At 36.2% G+C, this 14,554-nt stretch overlaps 1 non-coding gene across 1 annotated transcript; it reads right to left on the bottom strand.

The window, feature by feature from the left end:
• Positions 1 to 3,517: 3,517 nt before the first annotated feature.
• Positions 3,518 to 3,624, bottom strand: LOC147474791 (small nucleolar RNA R71). Its single transcript, XR_015209954.1, has one exon. It is a non-coding gene; the product is annotated as a small nucleolar RNA R71 (small nucleolar RNA).
• Positions 3,625 to 14,554: the final 10,930 nt, after the last annotated feature.

Genomic DNA, 14,554 nt, shown 5'->3' on the forward strand with positions numbered 1-14,554 from the left:
GACCTTAATTTCATGCAAGACTAAGTCCAATATAAAAGAAACACTAACAGTAGTCAAACAACAACCTGATATATTAGAATTAAACTCCTCTGACATAAGAGACGAGGAGTGAAAGAAAGAGAACCTGAATGCCTCCTTGCTACACTTATGAATATTGTCTTTAATACGAACCTCAGTGTCCTGTGGAAGCTTGTAACATTGAATCAACAATTATTTCCAACGAAAAGATGTTCTGTAACTAACCTATGTATATCGGGCTTTCTTCAAAGGGGCGCGGGGCCGCTCAAATATAAAGTAACAAGGGCGCGTGCGCGCTCTGTGAATTTTATTTAGAAACAGGCTTTCGCGTAGTTTCTTAATGGGCTGGGCTTGAAAATTAGAAAGAAACACAAAATAAGCTTACTAGAAAGAAGGGCGCGTGCACGCTAAGGTATAGTGTAAATAAGGGCGCGTGCACGCCCGAGTACAACTTCGAAAAATCCCAGTACACTTCCACGAGCAAAATCCTGTTTTCAAGAAACAGAAAACAAAGTCAGAACACAACACTTTCGAACAATAGGGTGGGTGGGTGAATTGGGCTATTTGTAGAATTGAAAAAACTAAGAGAATTAAATTCTAAAGATAACTAAGATGGCAGCAGCGCCATTTGATATTTTGAAAATTAAAACTTTTACTCTATCTTAGCTAATTATACTAGGAAGAAGTAAACTATAATTTGCATCTTTTTGTATCAAAGTTCTACTCTCAATTATCATGTAATAAACTAGAGTAAGAATTCGTTCCACTCCTAGTTGCTTAGAAAATACTAAATCTACTAATGATTAATAATCAAACAACATGAGAGTAATGATTTTAATATGGTGAAAATTAATATTGAATATATTCTAAATTAAACTGTGACAATTAAATAATAAGATGTGAATATGAAGAAGGAATTCGGGAGTTTTGAAATCCACCTTGATTAATCCCTAACATGCTAGTATAGAGTTTGTTACAACCGTAATCTTTATGTTTTCACACAAGGTTTAACATAAATGTTTAGTCTTGAAAATCCCTAATTATTCATGGTATCTCTAGCCAACTAATAATTAGCATGAGAGGAAGTTGAAACTCATTCTCATGGTGAATAAACTACCCTCTAGACTTGGAGCTCTTAAATACAACTATTCTATACTAACACATCAAGTCTTCATCAAAGCTTCAATCAAACCCATCTAATGAAGGTTTAGTTATGGTTCATTAGACTATCATGGAATAAATAATAATAAGAAGAAAACATAATTAAAAATAACTTGAATTGTATTAATGGTGGCTAGGATAATAAAACTTAAACTAGGTTTAGACTAAAGAGAAGAGGTAGGAGAGAGTTAGAGTTTTGCCTTAGTCCTCTTTATATAGGAGAGGGCTAGGTTTATAATTTCATGCATGGGCTTTAGAGCTATATTTTGGGCCACTAAATCAAGCCCAAAACCTAATTACTTAAGTCCAAAAAGGGTTTCTCTGCTGAACTTATTGCAATAACCTTTTCATCCACTTTTTCTCCTCTGATTGGATTCAGGTCTAGACCATTAGAAAGCTCTTTCCAAGACGGTCGTTTTGACATATAATAAGCTCAATTCCGAGGTCTGAGTTCAAAAATACGGCTTGTAGAAGTTCTATTGACTTTTATGCTCTATTTTTGCCCGCGTTGACTTTGACTTTTAGCTTTGACTGGGCTTTAAAAAAGCTTTTTCTCCTTGAAACTTGGGTTTTAACCATAGAACTTCTTAGCAACCAACCTTTGCTCATTTCTCTTGCAAAAATGACATATTTCTTCACATAGTTGACTCCAAGACCTGAAATACATAAAAGTACGTAAACAGTACTAACTCTTATTTATTATAAAAATAATTGGTCTAAATGTAATATTATTAAGGAGTTAAAACTACAGTTTTGGGCTCTTATCTGGTCCCCTATCATGTTTTTGGCCTAGAACGACGCCAACAACGTAGTCGCTGGCGTCACACATGAGCTTAAATGGTTTTGACCAATTAAGAGGTTGAATTATAGGTGCAATTATTAAGGCGGCTTTCAACTTTTCAAAAGCATGCATGCAGTCGAAGTTAAACTCAAAAGGGGCATCTTTTATAAGAAGATTAGTTAAAGGCTTAGCAATTTTTGAGAAATCTTTCATGAATCTTCGATAAAATCCAGCATGGCCTAGAAAGGCTTGTATGTCACGGATGTTCCGTGGAATAGGTATAGTAGAAATTTTGTCTATCTTAGCTTTATCTACTTCTATACCATTTTTAGACACAATATGACCTAACACTATTCCCTTTTTTTTACCATGAAGTGACACTTTTCCCAATTAAGGACGAGATTCTTTTCCTGACAATGCGCTAATACCTTGGAAAGGTTGGATAGGCAATCATCGAAAGAATATCCATAGAGCGAAAAATCATCCATAAATCTCTCCACCATATCACTAAAAGTGTGCAACATATATGCAGCATTGAAATGTGGCAGGTGCATTGTAGAGACCGAAGGGAATACATGCATAAGCATATGTTCCAAAAGGGCATGTTAGTCTTTTCCTAATCTTCTTCATCAATTAAAATATGAAAGTATTCAGAATATCCATCCAAGAAACAATAATAAGCATGTCCTGCTAAACCTTCAGGCATCTGATCTACAAACGACAAGGGAAAATGATTTTTCCTTGTGATAGCATTCAGCTTCCGATAATCAATATAAATCCCCCACATGATGGGAACACGTGCTGGAATTAACTCCCCTTCCTCATTACGGACCATTGTAATCCCAGATTTCTTTGGCACCACATGAATAGGGCTGACCCATTCATCGTCAGATATAGGGTAAATGATTCAAGCATCCAGTAATCTTAAGATTTCCTCCCTTACTACCTCTTTCATGGCCGAGTTTAAATAACGCTGTGGCTCTCTAGAGGTCTTGGCATTCTTTTCCAGGTGAATCCGGCCGGTGCGTGCAAATCCTTAGATCAATTCCCTTTATATCACCAAGCGACCAACCAATGGCAAAATGATGTTTTTGAATTAGCAAGAATAAAACTTACTCATGTAGGAGAGCTCGTTGCCCTAGACAATTTCCTATTTCTAGTCCTCCATCTCATAAGATGGTTGACAAAGTAGTGCAAGCTGAAGAGCCTCTCTCCAACTTCTACACATCGTTACAAGATGGGCCTCCATATTATATACGACTCACACCACTCACGAGTGATTTTCGCATTCCACTGAACGTGTTCAATCTTCTACCCATCTTCCACGAGTTAGCATACGAGTTATCGTATGAGCATCTATGCCGGATACATGAAGTATGTAATACCTTTCATCATCCAAGCATCACCGACGATCAGGTTAAGCTACGAGTGTTTCCTTTCACTCTAGCTGGTAATAGTCATGCTTGGCTTCTTTCATAGAAGGCTGACTTTTTCGATACATGGGAAAAGGTTGTGTTCTCCTTCATGAAGAAGTACTTTCCACCGAAGAAAACAGAAAAGATAAGAAGAAAGATATAGTTCTTCAGACAGAGTTTGAGTGAGACATTTTTTAAAGCATGGGATAGATTCTCTGACCTACTCCATTCATGTCCTCACCATAAACTAGAAAAATCTACTCTTGTCCAATGTTTCTTCAAAGGCCTTCTCCCAGAACATAAAGTAACCCTCGACATCATGAGTAATGGTAATTTTTTAGATAGAGGTGTAACTGAAGCCTTAACCTTACTTGAAAACCAAGCTGAAAAGAGTACCCATTGGAGTGATATAGATAATTCTAGAATAGCCCAACCCAGTGTAGGAACCGTTATGGTTGTATGTCATCTATTACAAACCGTGAAAACCCATGCGCAGCAGAATAAGGGTGTTCATGATTTGGTTAGGAAATCATACGCCTTTGATCATCTGTGATATTTCTGAGAATACGAATCAGCAACCTCTTGATCTTCTGTTGTATTCCTATCCTTGGAATAGACGTTGTGTGGGCAACGATCTACCAACCCCTTCTTTCTCTCTTGGCCGAATTTTGGGACTAATTGTTCTTGAGCAATCACCCAGTATTTGGCAAGGAAAGAAGGGTTTCTTTATATAGGCTACAACAGGGACCATGAGGAGAAATTAGGGTTGGGCCTCCTGACGGGCTTGGGCTTCCCAAGTTCGCCTAGAATACATGGCCCAAGTCCGTCAACAAATGGCTTATTCCACTAAAGGCCATTGTTGTACTACCGCCCTAATCCCAAATTACGTGTATTACATTTATGGGCTCCATATTATATGCTTGTTGATCTTCCCGTGTTAAGATATCGAATGCTCGTTGATTAAGTCAAGTTACTGACAACTACATTAATCAACTTCTTATATCCTTGAGTAGTACCACTCAACCTCATTGTCATATCAGATTAAATCCACATGCAGGGTTTACATGACAATCCTTATGAGCTCTTCAATGGGACATCATCAACCCGACTTCTTGCGGGTCACGGATTCCTTCTATAATCAACAACACACCTTACATACAATGTCATTACCTAATCCATCGAGTTTGTTGATTCACAAATGAATCTCACTCATTGATGATTTAAAGCAATGTATAATGCATGTAAGTGCCCGTTATTATATTCGGATTAAGAGGACAAGCATCCATAATAACAGAGGTGTTTGTTCTCTTATATAGTCAGTATAAAGAGAAACAACCTCACTTGGTCCTGTTCAATACACACAAAGTGTACTAGTGTAATCTTGTAGTCAAGATAGACTAATACCAGATTATACTACAACCATACTAATGGTTTGTCCAAATACATCTAGGTTGTGAACGTTTACTTATACTTTATAAGGTACTGATGATATGATCTTCTGTGTCTCACCACACACCACATCATCTACAATATAAAGTATTAGACGCATGCATATAACTAATAACATATATAATATGCATAACATTTGCCCATATGATTCTCATTCAAAAAATGAAGAATTAGAGTTAATACAAAAGTAATGTTTTTAGTATATAACCCTATCACCCAGTACATCTAAGGCTAGTGGTATTTTTGAGGTGAAATCAAATCCAAAAATCAAAACTTTAATCAAAACCCTTACAAGAAAGATAGATGCCCTTACAACCAAACAAAAAGACCAAACTCCTCATCCTGTCATGAATATAAATATCTCACCATGCAATTTCTGTCTAAGCTTAAATCATATAGATGCCACCTGTCCCCTGATCACAAACCTATCATCACTTCAGCTAGAAAAAGTATGTGCTTTCAATGTACTAAATGCACCATGGAGACAACATCCAAATTTCGCATGGTCCAACATTCCACAAAACCAACCACCTCCAAGTTTCAACAAACCAACAAATACATTCAGACAAGGACAAGGGCAATGTACCTATAACAATCAGAACAGAGCATTGGTTCAATCCCAATTTAACCAGAACTATCAAAACCCACCTGTCAATAACCAAAGAAACCTAGTTCCTATTACACTATCAACTAGTGTCCAAACAGATAAGCCCAATGAAATAATACTATCTGTCATGCAATAATAAACCCAAATCCTAGCATCCATACAACAATCTCTAAACTTGTTAGCCTAAGATAAAACCTAGAAAGGTGTATTCCCAGGTCAAGCTATTCCTAATCATAAACTAACAAACACAGCCTTTAAAGCAACAAGTGAAGTGAACGAAGCTGGAACACTTAAAACTCTTTCTTAATCATCCCATCTACGAGGATTGAATCATTTTTTTTGATGTATTCCTTTCCTATTCCATTCCATCTTTTGCTTTAAGGGGATACATCAATAAGGTAACCGGATCTCTCCACTTGGAGGGTGTGGTTGTAAGTGTTGGAGCCTTAGTTCATAGTATATCTCATATATTCTTTATAAAATATTTTTTACTCGTTGGAGTAAGTGTGAACCTATAGAGCGAGTATACAGATTTTCTTTTCTTTATTTTACATTTTTTTTACAAAAATGTTTGTTTTCTTTGTTCTGTTAATGATAAGATTCTCAATATATCAATAGTTAAGTGATTTTTCAAAATGGGCTATGGATTTCACACAGATTAACCCCTAGAACAACATAATCTAGGGGCAGTTTGAGATCAGCTTTGCTTACTAAGGGTCACCTATATCACCAAGCTATTCACCTGGGTCAGGATATTCCAAGTCTTGCACAATAAATCCCTCAACTCACGTAGCTAAAGCTCTGTCTGTCTAGATTGAGTTCGCCACAGAGTCGACATGAAAGTTGCATAAGATTATCCATTATGGTTTGCTTTCAAATAGTAGCATCTTGAATCACAACTTTTGAGTACGAGTTTCTTCAAACATCTCTTTATAGTTTTCAAAACTAGAGGATACAAAAATGAAAGTTATACGCCCCGGAGTAACCAAAATGATACCGGACTAACGTATAATTTTAACTTCTTGGCAAAACTTCTATATGGTTAGAGATATATTTTGATTGAGAAAACCAACTTTAAAAAAAAATGAGGCGTCTCCAAATGAGAATTAAACAAATAGAGTAATCCAAAGTGATACTATCCTCTGTTTAATTCTATCTTTTGCCTCCATCTCTTTATTTTGTCTCAAGAATCTGCCGTTAAAAGACTCAAACTTGTACAAAATTTTCCTTTCTTAAAAATCATTTCCCCTTCTCAATCCCTATCTTTTTTGAAAAACTTTTCAAAAATGTTTTTGTAGCAAACAAAAACCCTCCACCTAGCAAGACTAGATGGATCAGTTTCAATGATCGTGTGCAAGCACTTCCTAGAGAATTGCAGCTTAAGATATGGACACATATACCAAAAATCATTTCTGGTTTAGGTAAGAGTTCATACGCACGTAAGAGACGAGTTATGAGAGAAGGCTGGTGCTTGAACTGTCAAACCCCAATTTGCCCCAATCTTCAACCACATAATAATTCTGTTTATAAAGTCTACATGTATTATCCTCCAGTGCATTACGCTCAGTCTAAGAGAGTAATCTAGCTATCTAGTTGGAATTGACTTAAGTTTTCAGAAACTTCCAAGTCTTGCCGATCTGACTTAAAATGACCCACCTTTTTAAAATTTCAGTCGAACTTATGCAAAACCCAAAAAAAATTAATTAAATTTTCCTTCTATTATCTGTACATATTTCCTTACAGTTCTTTCCATTATTTGTTTTTCATCCACTGTTAGATGTAAGTGTACCATATACCGTTACGTTGAATTTTCGATGCTGATCATTTTGATACCTTACGAGTTAAGATCGGACAAGTAACAAAGCGCGGATCATCTCTTGAAGTTTACAAGGCATTGAGGACAAGATTGAAATTTCCTGATTTCAGTTGGGCTTGGGCAAAAATTTCAATTTCATTAAAGTAGCACATGCGAGGCACGTGCCATCAAACTATTTAACCTACGCGACCGCCCAACTTCCTTTTTTCTTCCCCAACCCTAGCCGCCCACACCAGCTCGTGACTGCTCCTCATACACTCGCGACCGCGACCTCACCTCAAAACACCACCACTCCAAATTTATACAACCTGCTCCATTTTCAACCCTCATTCCAACTCAAAACCATAATTTTATCAATCCCTACTCTAAATGGCTCGAGTTCTTAAAATCGTGTCTGAGCAAAGTTTTCAAAACCTCTTCAATTCTGATCTATTTGAAATGCACTTCAAGGCTGAGATTAGAAGAAGAGGATGGGAACCCTTGGTTTTGTTGGAAGGTGTGGCGTATTCTTCCTCTCTTACTCTTTAATTTTATAACTACATGCTTAGAGGGGATGATAACCGCATTGAAAAAGATTTATTGATAGTGGTGGAAAGGGTTTTGTTATTCTTCTTAGATTCTTTGTTTAGAGGAGGATTTTTAATGGATGAAACACTAAACTTTGTAACTCTACTCTCCTAGTCTCTTTTGGCTATTTGGAATTACTCTCAATCTTAAACTTGTATTGAAATGATTACGAAAACTTGTATTGAATTGATTAAGAACTTGGTTTACACTAAAGCTTGAAGAACACGAAAATGGAAAATAAGGAAATAACAATTTAAAATAAAAATATTTAACCTACTCCTAATGACCAAAGATTTAGATCTAGGGTTCAACCCCTAACAAACTAAATGGTTTGGACCCTAATACATTAGATAAGAAATTCTTTACATCTCTTTGGTTTATATAGGACACCATTTACAATTATGCAATGCCTTCTAGAAACAATCTTATGGGCCTTTGACTTAAGCCCATACACTAGAAGTCTTGAAATTGGCTTTAAGTCCCTGGGTCAGTAGCTTTAAGTCTTGAGTCTTTGCGTCCTTGACTTTGATAGTTGACTTGACTTTTGACTTTGACTTTCTAGCACTGTTGCTCCTAAGTTGGAATCTTCCCAAGCAATGTAAATAGCCATCCTTTTTGTGACAAAATGCACATATTAGGAATATGCATCCTAAATGGCCTGTATCCTGCAAATGGTAGCAAAAGCTATAAGTTGTCTGTTCATTAAGCATAATAAGGGCATATTTGAAGCATTGTAAAGGTAATAAAAAGGTAATAAAATACACATTTGGGGACTGATTAACTACCCCCAAACAGCATTTTGCTTGTCCTCAAGCAAAAGATGAGAGATAAAAAACTAAGATCACAAATGTGTGATTTATTATACTAATCTCGTTTTGTGGAGTGCAATTGCAATGAACATATGAAACAATGCCTTAAACCACTAGGACTTCCCTAGTGGACGAGCTTAAGCCTCGTGAGAGTTTTCCAGAGAAGGTACTCACAAAATTCCTCTATCTAGTACAAAGGGTCTCGTTTCCTTATTTATTCTCAGAGATTTATACATCTTATTAGCGGGAGAATAAAGACATGCTCCTTTGAACTCAAAATAATATATATACAATAGTTTAATCATCTAAAGATAAACGTGCAAAACATGAGCGGTTACATGCATAAGCAGAGTCGTTTATGAAACTTTTGGAGAGCGTCCTTAAGTTGGGTTTTCACAAGGGTGTGTTGCAATCACAACTCTCTGATAGATTCGCTCAAGTTTCGTTTTCTCAAGTGCAAAGGGCACTTTATATTCCTCACATACTTGAATGACGTCCAAAGAAACCGGGGTCGATTGTTCACAATATCCACTTACTATCACACTATCCTATTTCTAGTTGAGCTAGAGGTATTTTATTAGGAATTACAGGGCTAAGGTAGTGGTTTAGAAATAAATGGAAGGGAAATTAACTCTGATAATTTGAGTGTTTTGATCCCCACCTACATGGCAAATGCCCATTGGTGAGGGTCTCAACTTAATTCGTTTAATCGACAGGGCTAAAGCCCAATTTATAATATCATAGATCAATGTACAGGTCCATTAACTCATGTGTCTAGGGCTGAACCCTAGCCAAATGACTTGCCACTTACGTACATTAATTTATGTCTAGATTTGTTTCATATCAAAGAGATAATCATCAATTGAGAGTTATATTCAATTACAATTATTTGAGCTACAAGAAGTCTCTAGTCTACACGTACATATAAATACAAAACTATTTTTCATAAAGAACTACGCTCTTGAGACTTGATCCCATCGATAATTTGGGTATGTAGGCAACCGAAAGGTACAGTCTCATCATTCACTCGATCACCATCACTTTTCTCACTAACTTTTTTATGTTATTCATGCATTTTGTCACCACTTAGTATTTTGATCATATTTGGTTGAAATATAATTGGCGTCGTCTGTGGTTCTTATTCAAAACCCCCGATCATGTTCTACGATAGTTCAAGATGCACTTACTAACGAACAACCCAATTATGATGTTCAAGGTCAGTCAACCTGGCAACAATGGAAAAAAAATCCTTCTTACTCCTCTTCAGCGATAGAATCCACTCTACTACGGTTCCACCAATGCGCGAAATTTTTTAGCACGAAGATATTGCCTCTAAAATTTCTCCGTAATCTGATACTGAAAATATAAGTTAAATGTCTCGAGAATGAAGCACTTTTTTGATAGTTCAAGTGTGTATGGAAAGAAAACTACAAGCGTCATCTGAAACAAACCATTCCTCTTGAAGATGATGTGAAATCTATCACCCCATAACATAACACATGCCAATGACATCGTAGCGTGTGGGATCGTTTATGTGGTGAGAATGCAATTCCCATTGGTCACAACGTACATCATCCATGAGTTTTCGAAAATGGTGTTGTATTTGTCACACCACAAACACACGCCAACAACATAGTTGCGTGTGAGATCGTTTATATGGTGATGATTAGATTCTCATTGTTCGCAATGGTTACTTTTCATAAATCTCAGTAGAGCATATCTAATTCATATTTGTCTATTATCGTTTGATAGTGACGATGGTCCTCTCATATTTTTTGTTAGCAAGACTCTTATATCAGTTGAATGGAGGCATTCTTGCATTGAGAAAATTGCATTGGCCTTGTTTCATGCTGTCAGACGTCTTGTTTCATGCTATCTATGAATCGAGTCGCAGAATGGAAAATTTACCTTAGCGCTTACAACATTATCTCTAACACTTATATAGTTAACAAGAGACAAACTTTGGTTTCACTAATGGCTAATTTTCTTATTGATGATATTCCTATATCGAACACATTACTCGATGAGGAACACATCTATCCCTAATTGTCATTACCTCCCAGGGGCGATGACTTGAAATATTTATCGGATATATCAGCTAATTGCTAGATTTACACCGATAGTTTGCATAATAAGTCTGGCTTCTATCTTGGTTTTATCATCTTGAAGCTGAATGAAGACATAATTGAGAGGTTTCTATGTTTGGGTTTTGACGCTTCAAATAATATGGTCGAGTACGAAACTATCATTTACGGTATGCGCATAGCTCTTCAGTTAGGGGCGACTAAGTTACGATTAATTATTTTAAGTTAGTCCCTAGCCACTTTGAATGATAATATGCAGCTCGCAATGATAGAATGGTCATTTATTTGAACTTAATTCAACGAATTGCATGAAATTTTATATCTATCAGTATTGTGTAGTATTCGCATTATGATGTAAAGCATTTTGATTCTACCGTATACTTATCTGTGGAAATCAAGTCATCACTACCAAGACAACATTAGATTAACAACTTATGATGTCAGATGATCCTAACAAGTTTGACACTGATAATGTCTCGGTATCTACCGTGGCTACCGACGACGATCATACAGTTGACAATGCTCCGAAATTCCTGATGACCAAAAACTATATCGCAAAGGCACAATTCTCAATCCTATCCTTCGTTGTTTGAGCAGAATGAACGATTTACTAGGGCTCGAAGAAATTCATTTAGGTCTTGCTCACAGAGCAATGACCCAATAGTATTGGTATGCAACATGATATTAAGCATTTTTCAGATAAGTGTGTTCCTTGTTATAAACATGATAATATGGGTCAAACCTCTCGTGATGAAGCATCATCTAATCCATAGCCCTTGGTCATTTGCGAAATAGGGGCTTGACATTGTTGGTTATTTTTCCGACAGCCCCTGGTAGTGTTCCTTTCTTGATCGTCGCAACAAATTATTTTACTAAGTGAGCGGTAAATCCATGTCTTAGACGTTAAAAATTTCTTATGGCGTGACATTATTTGCCGTTTTGATATTCCAGCATCGTTGACTTCTGACAATGGCAAATAATACGTCATCGAAGAAATTTGTCAATTTTGTTTTGACTTTAAGATTAGTCACAATTTCTCGTCACCATCCCAGTCTTTAGAAAATAGACAAGTTGAAAGAAAAAACAGACGAAACTTTGTTAGTTTGTTTCTACAGGGAGTGACTCTCAAGGACACCCTTTTTTTTCGTAACTCACAAGGACCGGGTAGATGAAAGGTCAAGTATACCCTTGACGTGAAATAAAAAATAGATTGGGTAGATAAAATGTCAAGTATACCCCTAACGCGAAATAATTAACTGCCCGGCCCAGACGAAACGTCCCGGTGTATTTAGTATGAACATTGAATGTTCATAGTCCTTGGGTATGAACATTGAACATTCAATGTTCATAGTCCTTGGGTATGAACATTGATTGGGTATGAACATTCAATATCCATACATGAACATTCAATGTTCATAGTCCTTGGGTATGAACATTCAATGTTCATAGTCCTTTGGGTATGAACATTGATTGGGTATGAACATTCAATGTTCATAGTCCTTTTGGTATGAACATTCAATGTTCATACATTGATATATTGTATAAGGTACATTCACCTATTTGGATATGAACCATCATTGTTCATACACCAACAGAAGGTATGAACACTCATTGTTCATAGTAAAATGATAGAAAGGGTAAAATCAGAAAATATTTATTTTAAATCCAGGCCATTTGTCCTTGATGGTTTCACAAAAGGGTATAATTGGCATTTAAAAAAAGTAAAAGGGCTGGGCCAACTTATTTTGTCCTTGAGGGTTCCTAATTTTGAAATAGTGGGTTCGTGAGTTACTTTTCCCTAAAATTTGTCCTTGTGAGTTACTCACAAAAAATTGTGTCCTCTAGAGTTACTTTTTCCCCAAATTGGTCCTTTGGACTATTTTCTTGTTGTTTCTAGTTCAATAGTTTATTTTCCGATATTATCTTTGCACTTTTCCAGCTTCGGTGATCAATAAAGAAGTATTTCTTTCATTTCAGTTCTAATGGTTTAATTATGTTTCCATCGCAACCTTATTATTGCTACAACAAATCTGACTAAGTTACCACGTTTAGCTTAGTCAGTCTAAGTTTGAACATTTTTATGCTTACTTAGTTCGTTATTATCGCAATGACAAAATCTGACGAAGTTACCACGTTTAGCGTCGTCAGTCTAAGTTTGAACGCTTTTACGCTTGCTTAGTACGTTACTATCGCTATGACAAAATCTGACGAAGTTACCACGTTTAGCTTCATCAGTCTAAGTTTGAACGTTTTTACGCTCGCTTAGTACGTTACTATCACTACGACAAAATCTGACGAAGTTACCACGTTTAGCTTAATCAATCTATGTTTGAACGTTTTTACGCTCGCTTAATACATTACTATCACTACAACAAAATCTGACTAAATTACTACGTTTAGCTTCGTTAGTCTAAGTTTGAACGCTTTTACGCTCGTTTAGTACGTTACTATCGCTACGACAAAATCTTTGACAAGTTCAGTTAGCATTGGAGGCATTTTTCTCTACATGGAGGCGTCTCGTTCTATTCCATTTCAACTACGTAAATCAACAACATTGTCAGTTTTCCGCAGATATGTTCTCTGACACACCAACAATATTCAATAACAAACCCATACTTCATTTTTATTTTTCATTAAAAGAATTTTTAGCTTTGTGGTATTACATTCATACAATCATATAATCATTGGTTTAGGAAAATCCAATGGTTCCTTATCAGTTTTTTTGCATAGACAACTCGTACAAATCTTTGTAATTCATATTTTCACGTTCTAGTTCATATCTCGTTTCTGTTAAAATCTCTGTCAATTGTCTCACAGTCGCTTGATTAAATCTTCATTTTCTTCTTTGAAAAATTACATTTGCTATGCTTAGCATTTTCAGTTAAATATCTTCCAAATTCATTATTTTGTTAAGCATTGAGCTGATCTTTCTGAGAGAAATTTTCCGATAGTTTCATTATTTTTTCTAAGGCAATGAGCCGATTAGCGAATCTTTCCGATCAAATTGAAACTTTCCGTCAACTTTATTATTTTTTCTAAGGCATTGACCAGATCTTTCTCAACGACACTTTTGACAGCTTCTTTAATTCTTCTATGACATTAATTGACACCTTTCTGTGCGAAACTTTTCTCCGTCGACTCTTTGTGAATATATTTTGCTCGTAATACCCCCGTTTCTCTGTGTGGTGAAAATTTGCATTATGACAAATTTCTGAGCGAAAATTTTCTCCATCTTCTTTTTATTTTATAAGACATTGAGCTCTTTCCGCTCGAAACTTTTCTTCGCAGACTTTTCGTCAATATCTTTTGCTCGTAATTCTGCCGTTTCGACCTGTGACAAAAGTTTCAATCTTTTCATCAGTCTTTCTGACTTAACCAAAATTTTAAAATAACTAATAACAAATATTGACATACTTGTTGCATACTATCGAAAATCATTGACACTGCTTTGTCATATTCCGCAAGATTTTCTGTGCTCTGGTTAAGTTTCGTTTGGAGTTCCGAAGCATAGCTAAAGAGATCGTTGTCGCTACGCTTCAAAATGAATGAGAAAGAGCAAAACAATTAATGTGGTGAAGATGTCGACAACACTGATCAAGCACCAACCATAGTCCATTGACTGCCATCGTTCAAACAGATGATTCTCGACACTCATCAACAACAAACCACCTCCCCTCCTCAATTTCAGGCCACTGCCACCAACAAATTTTCACCCCAACATTCGTGCCCAATGGTCATCAAATTCTATATCATGGTCCCGTCATTCAACCTCATTACCAATTCGTATATATAGCTTTAGTTTTATGCTGCTATTTGCTTTTCTATCAATTCGAACTCGTTCACTTCA

The sequence above is a fragment of the Coptis chinensis genome, chromosome 9 (genome assembly GCF_015680905.1).
Source record: "Coptis chinensis isolate HL-2020 chromosome 9, ASM1568090v1, whole genome shotgun sequence".
In the NCBI taxonomy this organism is placed as follows: Eukaryota; Viridiplantae; Streptophyta; class Magnoliopsida; order Ranunculales; family Ranunculaceae; genus Coptis; species Coptis chinensis.